Raw genomic sequence first — 13,364 nt, forward strand, 5'->3', positions numbered from 1 at the left:
CTCCTCCCCGGCCGCGGACGCGCTCGGCGGCAGCGCGCCTGTGCCTCGGCGGTGCGGGCCCCGGGATGCCTGCCCGGCGGGGCGCTCACCCGCAGTGTCTCCTCGAACCGCGCGCCCAGAGCGCCGGTGTCATCCCCACCTTACAGCGCGGAGGCTCAAACTCACAGGCACAAAACTCAGGCGGGAGTAGGTTCATCGCGATCCGACCCGGAACCTGGGCACCTAGCTGATTCCGGTTCTTCCTGGATCGGTGGGGGTGCTTGCTGTTGTTACTCCTGGGACTTCTCTGAAGGGTAGGTCCCAGATCAGATAAATAAGGAGAAGGTGGGGGTGCTTGGGAAACTTCCTTCGAGTGCCTTCTTCGCATTTCAGAGTTCCCATTTGACCTCTTGGATCAGACACAAAATGGAAAACTAGCTTTGGCAAGGCCTTTAAAACTTACTTGGAAACGTAAGTCACACATCCCATTTTGCAGACTGGGACATCTGGAACATTCCCTAGGACGTGGTTTGGGCAATTGCTAAATGGCTCTCTTTAGATGGGGATGGGAAGCTACCACTGTGTACCTTGTTCCCAGGTCGTTCTGGGGTGGGGTCCAGAGTAGCTGCCTTTATTCTTCATCTGTATCTTCAGGGCTTCCACGTATTAGGCTCTCACTGTGTGCTGAGCACTGCGTAAGCACCTTGTGTTTGACTTCCTTTAGCCCTGGGGACAACCCCTGGAGGGTAGGCCCCATTCTTCTCTGAGGTCAGGGAGCAAATGACTTGTCCAAGGTCACACAGTAATTTCAGCAGACAAAAGACCTTTTGTTTTCCCCCCACACCTGTGCTCTTAACCCCTTGCTCTCTACCTCTTCCAGGATGTCTGGGACCTGGAAGGATGTTGGAGAAGGTGAACCCTATTGGGGTGTCATTCTGAGGTGACTCGGGCATCCACGGGTCCCTACCAGGGGCATGGATGCTGCCATGGTGGATGGTGGTAAAGGAAAATTGTATCTGCTTCAACATTTTGTTAAGCAGCTGCTGCTCCTTAGGGGCTCCTGCCCCTCTAATCCAATCAACCAGTTCCCTGTAAAACCTTTATGGGAACAATCTGTGTAAAATTCAACCCTCCATCTGCTTGGCCAGGGGCTTAGGGAGCTGCTGCGTCCATCAGGTTCCGGGGGGCAGACATGGCCCTTCCCGGGCCTCAGAGACAGAACACTGCATCTCACCCCTCCTTCGTCCTCACTGCCTTGTGGACCTCTTTCCCTCTTCCCTGCCTGCTGCGAGGATTCACTCATCCAAAAATTAATTGAAATTACAAGGGCACTACGGTTTGACCCAGCAATTTCTCTGCCAGGAATTCATCCCACAGAGATCTTGCTCTAGTATCAAATGCCAGGTGAACGAGGATGCGTCCTGCGGTATTGTTTGCGAGAGCACAAGGCTATCTGTGTCTATCAGAAAGGACGCACTGTATATGTATATTGATCGGACAACCGTGTGCCAGAGAATGTTCTAAACACTTTACATAGATTGACTCATTTAACCCTCACAGCTACCCTTTACACGAGGTATTTTAATTTTAGTAACTCATTTACAGGCGAGGAAACGGAGGCCCAGAGGGAACAGGGAATTTGCCCAAGCTTCACATAGATAGTAAGCAGCAGCGCCAGGCAGCCCATATTCTAAATCCCTATGCGGGTGTAACTTCTCTGTCTTTATGTGCATGGAGAATTTCCAAAAAGTGACCCAAACGCAATTGACGGATGTTGCCTCTGGGGAAAAGAATTAAAGGTGTGGAGTAGAAGGGGGAACTCCCTTTTTACTGGGTCCCCTTTTGTACCATACTCTTTTACCAGGTGCTTATGTTAGTTTCATAATTTAGAGGAGTTTCTGAGTCCCCAATGCGTGTTATTGCTAACCCTTACCTCAACCCTGGGAGTGGGTAATAGCACCCTCATTTTGTAGGTGAGGAAGTTGAACTCACTGCGTGGGGTGGCCAGCCACGTTACTGGGAATGACAAGGGGGGTTGGCTCTCAAGCCAGTGCTCATTCTCCTAATTTATATTAGGCCCCTGGGCTTGCAAGTTTCAGAGGGAAGAAAAGCAAGGTTCAGAGGGTTAAAAGCATGGACTCTGGGGCCAGCTTGCCTGAGTTCAAGTCATGACTCAGCCACTCACCATCTGTGTGACCTTGGGCAAGTCACTTACCCTCTCTGAACCTCGTGAGGTTTTCCTCTCTGTGAAGGTTAAATGACTTACCTCCATGTCAAGTGCTTGGAACAGGTCTGTCTCATCACAAGCGCTCAAGAAATGTTAGGTATTTTTATATTATTGCCCCGAACATTGTCTTCCCCAATTTCAAGCTCAGAGCAGGTCCTTGCAGCTGGTGTGTCCAGCTGTGGCTGCTTCAGTCCTTTTCGGAAAGGGGAAGGCCCAGCCTCCCTGTGCTCCAGCCTCTAGCAGAAGTCCTTGGGACTTGGTTCTCTTGGGTGATCCCACTGTGGTGGCTGTGATCAGAACTGATCACATCGCCAGAGCTGGAAAAAGGGGCAGAGCCGCAGGGCTGGTGTGGCCCAGATCCAGGGTGAGGCTGCGACGGGTGGCCTCCTAGTTCGGGATGTTCCCAGCGCCTTCCCACCGCTTATGCTTGGAGGGAGAAGGGCCTCAAAATAGCTGTTGCTTCCCCAGCACGGCGCTAGGCCAGGGACAGGAATAGACATCTGGGGGTGGCCGCCTCAGCTTTCCTCAGGGGCCCTGGGGAGGGGGACAGGAATAAGCAGAGGCCAGACTCCTCCCAATGTGGGGAGACAGTGCAGTAGTCAATATGCAGTGACCTTCTGTGACAGTCCAGCCCATGGAAAATATGGCCCTGGCTGGGGCTGGCGGGTCAGCAGGTCCCCAGCCCCGGCCAGACAGTGGCTAGGGCCTGGGTTCTTAGGCCAATAGGAAATGGCCTTCAACACTGGCTCCTACAGTTCTCTCTTGGCAGGTAGGGAAACTGAGGCCCAGAGAGAGATTAGAGATTCACGTGCTCGAGGCCACAAAGCTGCTTAGAAGCCACGCTGACAGGAGAAGCAGCCCTTGGGTGTTGAGAGGCCATCTGCGTGGTGGTTGGAGGTGAAAGGGCTCAGACTGTCTAGGTTCAAATCTAGCCTCCACTACTGAGGACCTGTGTGCTCTCGGGCCTCGATCTCATTACCTGTGCGATGCACACCATCATCGCTCCCACCTGCTTCAGTGGCAGCGAAGACTGATCGAGTTAATACTTGCATGCTTTTATGATTAGTATTGTTTGACCACCAGATCCCTTCCTCATTCATTCCCAAGGCATTGGCTGAACACCCACCATGTGCCAGGCACAGTGCTAGGCATTTTTACCCATATCATCTCATCGATACCTCTCTGTGAGGAGCCATCATCGTGCTCTATGTTACAGACGGGGGGAGTGTGCTCAGAGAGGTGAAGTCACTTCTTCGGGGTCACACAGCGAGGAGTAGCAAAGTCAGGATTTGAAATCCGAGCTGCCTGCCTGCGTAGCTCATACAAGGAGCCACTGCATGTCACTGTCTCTTTACTGGGGAGACAGAGGAGTCAGACAAATCGTTTCTGTTGATGCAGTCAGGCGTTGGGCACATGGGAGGGCTCTGCTCTCCCAGCCTTGACAGTCATTACTCCGGGCCCAACACAGTCCCATATGAGACGTGAAGTGGTTCCCAGCCCGCACCCCTAATTCCCCTGGGTTTCCCTGGGTGCTTGCTGTGTGCCAGACCGGTACTAGGCTCTGAGAACACAAAGATGACTTTGTTCCTGCCCTGAAATTGCTCGCAGTGCGGCGAAAGACAGTTGTTAAAATGTCAACAGCAATTCAGAGGCAGCTACCGTGATGAGGATGAGAAAGGGGACAAGTACCCTGAGGAGGTACCTAACTCAGCCTGGGAGGTCAGGGAAGGCTTCCTGGAGGTGGTGATGTCTGAGCTGAGGCCCAGAGGCAAAAGAGAGTCAGGAGAAGAGAAGGGGAGTCGGAAAGAGTATTCTAGATAGATGGACAGCTTGTGGTAGTGCTGGGTTATAGGAAGCGTGAGCGGTAGGCGCTGGAGGTGTGGGTGAAACGCACCGGGGGTGCAGAGCCGGATGGGCTTGGGTCCTTCAGGGCCTTGCTGCCCACGCTAACAGGTCAGCTGCTGTCTGGAAGGCTGGGAGAATGTGATCGGGCGCTAGAAGTTTCCCTCTGGCTTGGGAGGAGGGTGAGTGAACATCAAGAGGCTGAACCGAAGGAGGGGGGCCGGTGAGGAGGCGGCCGCCTGGAGGGAGACGAGAGACTTGGCCTAGGGTGCTGGGGGTGGGCGGGGAGAGCCATGGGTGCTTTGTGAAGCTTTTATTTTTTATTTATTTTTTTAAAAAGATTGTATTTATTTATGTGACAGAGAGACAGACAGCGAGAGAGGGAACACAAGCAGGGAGAGTGGGAGAGGAAGAAGCAGGCTCCCAGCAGAGGAGCCTGATGTGGGACTCGATCTTGGAACGCCGGGATCACGCCCTGAGCCCTTAACGACTGCACTACCCAGGCGCCCCTGTGAAGCTTTTAGACCGAGGATTGGCTGTGTATGGCTGTGTAATAAATCAGCCCCAAACTTCGTGGCTTAAAGCAACAACTTATGTTTTTAGGATTTCTCTGGGGGTGACAGGGCTGTTCTGCTTCATGTGGTGGCAGCTGGGGGCACTGGGGTGGCGAAGGGCTCCGAAATGGCCTCACCCGCATGGCTGGCTGCCGGCTGGGAGTTCAGCTGGGGCTGTTGGCCGGGGGGCCTCAGTTCACCTCCATGTGGCCTCTCCGTGGGGCTGGAGCCTCTCGCAGAATAGCAGATGCTGCCGGGCTTTTGAAGGCCTGGGCGCGAAAGTCTCAGAATCAGTACTTCTGCGGGGTCCTGTCGGTGAAATCCAACCCTAAGACCAGTCCGATTTAAGGGTCAGGGGAAAGAGCCTTCTTCCTCCTCCTCCCCCTCCTCCTTCCCTTCCTCCTCCTTCTCTTTCTGATCCTGATCTTCCTTCCCCTTCTCCTCCACCTTCTGTACAATTTAGTGGGATTTAATGCATTCACAATGTTTTGCAACTAAGATCTCTCCCTAATTTCAACTTTTTAATCACCTCGTAAGAAGACTTCATCCCCATGATGCAGTTACTCCCCATCGCCCTCTCCCCAGTCTCCGGCAACCAGCTTTCTGTCCCTATGGATTTGCCGATTCCGGATATTTCATGCAGAAGGAATCCTATAAATGAGACCTTTTGTGTCTGGCTTCTTTCCCTTAGCATCATGTTTTCAAGGTTCATGCAAGTTGCATACGTGGGAGCTTCATTCCTTTTTATGGCTGAATAATATGCCATTGTATGGATAGATCATAATTTGTTTATTCCTTCATCTGTTGGTAGACATTTATTGGGGTGTTTCTATCGTATTGTAAATTATGCTGCTATGGACATCGGTAAACAAGTATCTGTTTGAGTTTCAGTTTTACATTCTTTTGGGCGTAGACCTAGAAATGGAATTGCTGGGTCGTATGGACACTCCGTGTTTAACTTTTTGAGGAATGCCCACCGTGCCGTTTTCCACGGTGGCCGAACATTTTACTTTCCCGCCAGTGTGTAGAGGGTTCCTACTTCTCCGCATCCCTGCTGACATTTACTGTTTTTCTGTTTATTTTTATTTTTGCTTAAAGCCATTCTAGTAGATGTGAGGTAGTGTCTCATTATGGTTTTGATTTGTATTTGCTTAGTTACCAATGATGTGCAACATGTTTTCATGTGCTTTTTGGCCTTTTGTGTACCTTCTTTGTCTTTTATTTACTTGGGTTGTTTGTCTTTTTGTTTGTGAGTTCTTTTTTTTTTTTTTAAGATTTTATTTATTTATATGACAGAGAGACAGCCAGCCAGAGAGGGAACACAAGCAGGGGGAGTGGGAGAGGAACAAGCAGGCTCACAGCGGAGGAGCCTGATGTGGGGCTCGATCCCGTAACGCCGGGATCACGCCCTGAGCCGAAGGCAGACGCTTAAGGACTGAGCCACCCAGGCGCCCCTGTTCTTGAGTTCTTAAGAGGTTTTTTTTTTTTATATATTCTGGATACTAAACCCTTAGATACATGATTTGCAAACATTTCCTTCCATTCTGTAGGCCGTCTCCTCACTGTTTTTTTTTTTTTTAAAGATTAATTTATTTGAGAAAGAAAGAGAGAGAGCATGAGCTGGGCGGGGGCGGGAGGGGCAAAGGGGGAGGGAGAAGCAGACTCCCTGCTGAACAAGGAGTCCGATGATGCGGGATTTGATCCCGGACCCCGAGATCACAACCTGAGCTGAAGGCAGATGCTTAACCGCCTGAACCACCCAGGTGCCCTTGTTTTTTTAAAGTAGGCTCCACACCCAGCATGCAGCCCAGCTCTGGGGCTGAACTCACGACCCTGAGATCAAGACCTGAGCTGATATCAAGAGTCAGACACTTAACCGACTGAGCCACCCAGGCGCCCCTCACTTTTTCTTTTTTTTAAATTTAAGTAAGCTTCGTGCCCAGTGTGGGGCTTGAACTCATGTTCCTGAGATTGAGAATCACATTCTGAGCCAGCCAGATGCCCCCTTTTACTTGATGATGCCCTTTGAGGCACACCAATTTTTACTTTTCATTCCATTGACCTGTTTTTCTTTTGTTGCTTCCACTTTTGGTGTCAAATCTAAGAACCCATGGCCAAATCTGAGGTCATGAATATTTACCCTATGTTTTCTTCTCATTGTTTTGTCGTTCTAGCTCTTACATTTAGGTCATTGATCCATTGAGTTAATTTTTGTCTATGGAGTGAGGTGGGGGTCCACCTTCATTCTTTTGCATGTGGTTAAGCTCTGTCTCTTGACTGGAGGTCAGCATGCCCTTTCAGTGAGGGGAAGGAATTGTTGGGGTTTATCTTTGGAGACAGTTTTGGTGATGGGTTGGCTGTGAGGGGTTGTGGAAGGAAGGAAGAGGAGAAGGCGGGCAGAGTGACATGCACATTTCTGATCTGGGCAGATGGGGAAGACTTAGGTGAAGGGAAGACCTCTGTCCTGGACATGTTGAGTTTGAGCTCCCTTAGCATCTAGGCACTGAGAGCGTCGGAAATCACATATATGATAAATGAAATACGGAAGGACACTAAAGTTTTCATCCATTCAACAGAGAGTTATGGGACACCTAATACTGAAACTATGTAACATTTGTATGGAGTTAACCATGGGCCAGACACTTAACCCTTTTTAAAAAATTGAGCTATCATGGTCATAGTATAAAATGAACAAACTAAAGTGTACAGTTCGTTAAATTTTATATATACCACCTCCCAGGGAAAACCATAGAACATTTCCAGCCCCCAGAAATCTCCCTCTCGGGTCCATTATATTTAATTCTCACAGTGACCCTCTGAGGCATTATTCCCATTTTTTGGATGAGGACACTGAGGCTTACAGAGGTGAAGCCACTTGCCCAAGATCACATGAGGTGGAATGTGGATGCTAACTCTGGCCTATAGGACTAGGCCAGGCTGAGGAACAGTCCACCCTCTCACTTGGCTTGGACTAGACTCAGGCCTAGGGGATCCCTGAGGGCGGGGGCGAGGCAGTCTAGCCTCTGCTGGAGGACGGGAGGCCCCTCATGCGTGGGTCTGTGGGGAGCCCAAGGCCAGGGAGGATGTGGATTTAGGAGTGGGGGTGAGGAAGGAGAGGAGTCCTTCCAGTCCCCAACAGTCATGGAGGTGGCCGTCTAGAGGAAGTAGGGCAGCAGAGAAACAGCAGGCAGGCACCCCAGCTGGAGCTCTTTCCCAGCAATAGACCCTGGGGGGTAGCTCAGCTCTGCCAGGACCAAATTGGCCTGAAGCGAGGAGAGGAGGGTGCCACACCTGTCGGAACCACTGTAGACCGTGTTTCTCAGCATCCCAGCTGAGAAGATCCTGGGTGTATCTCCTGAGTCCCCTCCCTCCACGTGTCTGCCCTGCACCCCTCTGACCTGTTCGGTCCCTCTGCTCCATCTGAAACTGGCCTCCTTCTTCCTCTTCCAACCTGTTAAGCTTCTAGGTGCCTCAGGGCCTTTGCACGCAGTGTTGCCTCCATCTGGAACCTTCTGCCTCCTGGACTTCCCATAGCTGGTATCCCGTCAAGTGTCTCAGCTCAGATTTTACGTCTTTAGAGTGCTCTTGCCTGAATGAATTGCCCTATTTCATGCTGTCCCCGCGAGCCAGCACCATGGAGCCAGATGGCCTGGGTTTGAATCTCAGTTCTGCTTCCTCCTTGGCTCTGTGGCACTGGGCGAGTTAAGTGCCAGTGTCCCCAGCTGTAAAATGGGGATGGTGATAATCGCACGTACCTCATAGGATTGTAGTGAAGATGACATTATTTAACAGCTGCTCACAACGCTTGGTCCCATTAGGTACTTTACAAATATTTGCTGTCGTGCATAGAGCACTCGTCCCATCCCGATATTATTCTGGTTGGTGGTGTTTACTTGGTTTTTCTATTTCCCCCATTTAGAATGTGAGCTCCCTAAAGATGTTAGTTTCATCTGTGTTGTTCACTGCTGTGTCTCCCATGCCTAGAACAATGCCTGGCTCACGGTAATGAACATTGGTTGAATCGTTGAGTGGATGAATTAACGGGGTTCCTAGATTATCCTGCTTGCAGCCCTCCAGACATGCCATGCCTGCTCTCATCTCCTGACCTTTGCATTTGCCGTTGCCTCTGCCTAGACCCATTCCCCAGAGGAAGGGAAGGGAATGTGAAGGAAAGACTGCCTTGGGGCTGCCCAGGTCTCTCTCCTTTCCCTTTCCTTTTCCCCCCTCTTCTTTCCTTTTCTTTTTTAAAGATTTTATTTATTTATTTGAGAGAGAAAGCGTGCGAGTGGGGAGAGGGGCAGAGGGAGAGAGAGAATCTCAAGCAGACTCTGAGCTGAGCAGGGAGCCCAGCAAGGGGCTTGATCTCACAACTCTGAGATCGTGACCTGAGCCAAAGATCAAGAGTTGGATGCTTAACTGACTCAGCCACCCAGACTCCCCTGCCCAGGTCTCTTTCTTACTCCCTTCCTTACTGCCTCTTGCACCAGGCGCTGGGAGAGAACAGCGAGCAAAAACCTAGACTCTCCAGGACTACCATCACCTGTTACCAGCCCCTTGTTTGGCAACTGAGGAGTCAGAGGCCCAGAGAGGGGAAAGGACTCAGCCAAGGTCATACGGTGAGTCGAAGGCAATGTTCTCCCCAGTGGGCCCTACATGTCTTACCTGGAGGATGTTTCCAACGTCCACGCTGGGTCTGCCTCCCTACATAGGACCTGGAGAGAGGTAGTGGGTGAGGGGCTGGGCCCTGCCTGTGGACTAGTGAGGTGGGCCCTGAGTAGCTGGGCCTAGTGAATGCACATGCTTCTGACTTAGATTGACCTGAATCAGGCTCCTGACACTTCTACTTATTAACCATGTAGCTTTGGGCTCTCTGAGCCTCAGTTTACCCCCTGGTAAGATGAGGAAATGGAAGCCTACCACCCCGCCTCCTCAGGGTTGCTGGGAAAATTCCTATTAAACATTCTCATACATCGAGCTCTTATTCTCACCTACCCTATGGGGGCAGGTATGAATTTTATCCCCATTTTCCAGGTAAGGAGGCAGGTTCAGAGTGGGGAAAAAGTGACTTGCCCAAGATCACACAGCCAGCAAGTAATAGAGCAGGGATTCATACCCAGGCAGGCTGACCTCAGAGCTCACGTCCTCACCCAGATGCTACAGCACTGGGCATGCAGTAGGCACTCCACAGATGGGGACCCTGGGAAGACCTGGCTTTCCTGTTGGCGCCATCTTCTAGGACAACAGCTCCTCACTGCAAACCGCCATCTTTTGTTAATTTCCCTCCCCTCCAATCCCTGCTTGGAGACACAAGCCCTCTCAGCACCCTCTGATGGATTTTTGGATTATCCCGTCTTGATTAGTTCCAGAGCCTCCCAGCAGAAGCAGGAGTTATTTTGGGGCCTTGATGGCTCCCTCTGGCTGCCTCGGACCTCCGGCCCCCCCCACCCGCCCCAGCTGCAGACACCTCTCCCGTTGACTGCAGGGTTCATTAGCTACTGCTCGGGCTGCTTGCTCTCTGCCCCCCTGCAGCTCTCAGCTCAGACTCCAGCCCCAACACCTGCTCTCTGCTCCTCTCCTCCCCTGCCCCACAGCCATTCCCTGCCTTCCCACTGTTTTGTCGGGGTGAAGGATGCTGACTCTTTCCTAATCCTTGGCCCCTCACTTTGCCTCATAGCAGTGACCCCTCCCTTCAGTTTTAGGATTTTTCCAGACTTGAGCAAAATCTCACACACCATTTGGACACAAATATTTTTGGCTGGTGATCTGACTCCCTGTTCCTGTTGGAATTCATCCCCCAGTGTCATTCAGCCTGGGTGGGAGTGGCTCAAAAACTCCCAAGGATGCATTTTATGGGATGCGTGTCTTGCCACAACTAATAAAAAAAAAACAACAAAACTCCCAAGGGGATGCAGGACACCCCCTCCCCGCCGCCGCTGCCATGTTATGTCACAGTGCGTGGGGCCGACGTCACAGGGACGGGGCGTAGGCTCCGCTGTATCTGTCTGTTCTCTCTGCTTCTGGCTCTCTCTTCCAGCTCTGCGCTCTGCCAGGGCCGCCCGCAGGCCTTGCTTGCTTTTCAAAAATAACTCTTGAGTCTCACTGAGGTGGGGGGCTGCTTCCTTGGTGTCCCAGGCTGTGTGTTAATCCTTCCAACGCAAGACTTCCTGAAGCCAGCTCTGGGCTGGGCTGGGGAGCTGGTTATCAGTTGTCAGGCTGAACTAGTTCAGCGGCTGACATCCTGTTTTAGTGCTGAGAGCCTTCAAGGAAGTAGGGCCAGTGAGTCCTTCCTGGTGTCCACCAAGTCATTCATTCATTCATTCATGCATGCGTGCATGCATGCATTCATTCATTCAACAAGCATCTTCAGTGCCCGTTGCCTGCTGAGCACATCTCTGGGTGACCTCTGTTGTTTTGCCATGTGTTTCTGAGTTATCTCCTTGGTCCTCTTTGAATTTCTACTTCTTTCTGTAAAGTAGGGGGATTTTAATGAGGGTGACCAGTCAGTCCCAGCAGGAAACAGATGGCACGCTCAAATTGGATAATTTGAGGAAGGCTGAATAAAGGGACTAGTAAGGTGTCAGGGATTCACAAGGGGTAGTGTGTTCCCGGGCTGGTTACAGTGTGAGAGCTCTTACCTGCCTAAGCCTGGCTGCCAAGGGAGCAGTTCCCTGGCTCAGAAGGGGTTGTATGGAGAGAACCACCTTGAAGAAGAAGCTGTGACCTTCTGTTGAGGAACAGAACCAGGCTGGGGTGCCCTGCAGGGAGGGAGCACAGGAAGAACTAGCCTGACCTCACTCTTCCTTCTCCCTTCCATATCTCTCTGGGGGCTCCCCATTGGCCAAACCCGATTAAAAGCCAAAGGATATAGGAGACTGTGGAGTCTGAACAGGTCAGTTTCCACGGGCACAGGGCCGGGTGGAAAAGGGTGGAAAGTGGTTCTAGACAGGTAAATGGAAGATACTGTTTCTCACCTCCCAGTAGTCATAGGAGGATGAATGCTCAAAAACGTCAGCTCTTACCATTAGTGCTTGTATTCGTTGTTCATTGGCACATGACAAAATACCCCCAAACTCAGCGGTTTAAGAGCTCATGAACATTTCTTACCTCACACAGTTTCTGTGGGTCAAGAATTGGGAGCAGCTCAGCTGGGTGGTTCTGACTCACGGTCCCTCCTGAGGTTGCAGTCAAGCTGTTGGCCAGCCATCTGAGGGCTGGACTGGAATGAAGGATCCAGCTGGCCCCCTGCCATGGCTGGCACGCTGGCACTGGCTGTTGGCAGCAGCCCTCTGTCCCTTGCCATCCAGACCTCCACAGGGCTGCTTGAAAAGCCTCATGACTTGGTGGCTGGCTTCCCCCAGAAAGAGGGATCCAAGAGCAGAAGGCTCAATGAGTTTTCTGACCTAGTCTCAAAAACCACAGACCGGGGCGCCTGGGTGGCACAGCGGTTGGGCGTCTGCCTTCGGCTCAGGGCGTGATCCCGGTGTTGTGGGATCGAGCCCCACATCAGGCTCCTCCGCTATGAGCCTGCTTCTTCCTCTCCCACTCCCCCTGCTTGTGTTCCCTCTCTCGCTGGCTGTCTCTATCTCTGTCGAATAAATAAATAAAATCTTTAAAAAAAAAAAAAAAACCACAGACCATCATTTCGACACCATCCTATGGTTTACACAGGTCGGTCTATTCAATGTGGAGGGGACTCTGTGGGGGCAGGAACCCTCAGAGTCCTTCTTAGAGGTTGGCTACCACAGTTCATAATACATTTGCTCATTTAATCCTTGCAAAAATCCTATGAGCTGATCTAATGAAACAAAACAAAAACCTAACAAACATGGGGCACCTGGCTGGTTCAGGGGGTGGAGCATGTGACTCTTGATCTCAGGGTCATGAGTTTGAGCCCTGAATTGGACGTGGAGCCTACTTAAAAAAAAAAACAAACCCAAAAAACCCCTTAAAGAACAAAACAAATCCTATGAGGGAAATATTGTTACTATTGTCACTTTTCTGTTGGGGAAATAAAGGCACAGAAAAATGAAATAATGTGCCCATGATTACACAGCTAGTAAGTAGCAAAGCCAGGAATTCAACCCAGGTGGGGTTTTTTTTTTTTTTTTTTTAGATTTATTTATTTTGGTGCACTGGGTGTTATACGCAATAATGAATCATGGAACTTTACATCAAAAACTAGGGATGTACTGTATGGTGACTAACATAATAAAAAAATTATTTAAAAAAAAGATTTATTTATTTTGGAGAGAGAGAGAATGCACAGTGGGGAAGGGCAGAGGGAAATGGGAGAGAGAGTCTGAAACTGACTCTGCACTGGGTGTGGAGCCCGACCCAGGCTCCATCTCACAACCCTGAGACCATGACCTGAGCAGAAACCAAGAGTCGGATGCTTAGCCGACTGAGCCACCCAGGCGCCCCAACGCAGGTGGTCTTTCTAAAAAAATCAATTTTATTGGGGGGTATAATCCACATACAATGAAAAACACTAACGGAGTTATAGAACATTTTTCTCCCCCCCCCCAAATTTTCCCTTATGTCCCTTTTGTGGTCATTCCTCCTGGGCTCTGCTCCAGCCAATCACTGGTCTGCTTTCTGTCACCATAGAGAGTTTTGTCTGTCTAGAATTTCATATAGATGAACCACAGTGTACGTTCCCTTTTGTGACTGGCTTCTTTTGTTGAACAAAAATCTTTGCAAGGTTCATCTATATTATTTCATGCATTGGTATTTTTTTCTTTTTTATTCCTGGGTAGTATTCT

At 50.6% G+C, this 13,364-nt stretch overlaps 1 protein-coding gene across 7 annotated transcripts in view; it reads left to right on the forward strand.

Annotated features, from left to right (window-relative positions):
* The window catches only part of CABP1 (calcium binding protein 1), a 52,785-nt gene continuing 39,421 nt past the window's right edge, over nucleotides 1-13,364 (forward strand). Inside the window, exons 1-2 of one of the 7 annotated variants that reach the window (XM_034638587.1) lie at nucleotides 1-293; nucleotides 9,090-9,218. The gene's annotated coding sequence lies outside the window, so the exon portion shown is untranslated. The remainder of the gene's footprint in view (nucleotides 294-9,089; nucleotides 9,219-13,364) is intronic. The other 6 variants (XM_034638590.1, XM_034638589.1, XM_034638593.1 and 3 more) reach the window with 6 other exon arrangements.

The sequence above is a fragment of the Ailuropoda melanoleuca genome, chromosome 12, assembly GCF_002007445.2.
Source record: "Ailuropoda melanoleuca isolate Jingjing chromosome 12, ASM200744v2, whole genome shotgun sequence".
Lineage (NCBI taxonomy): Eukaryota > Metazoa > Chordata > Mammalia > Carnivora > Ursidae > Ailuropoda > Ailuropoda melanoleuca.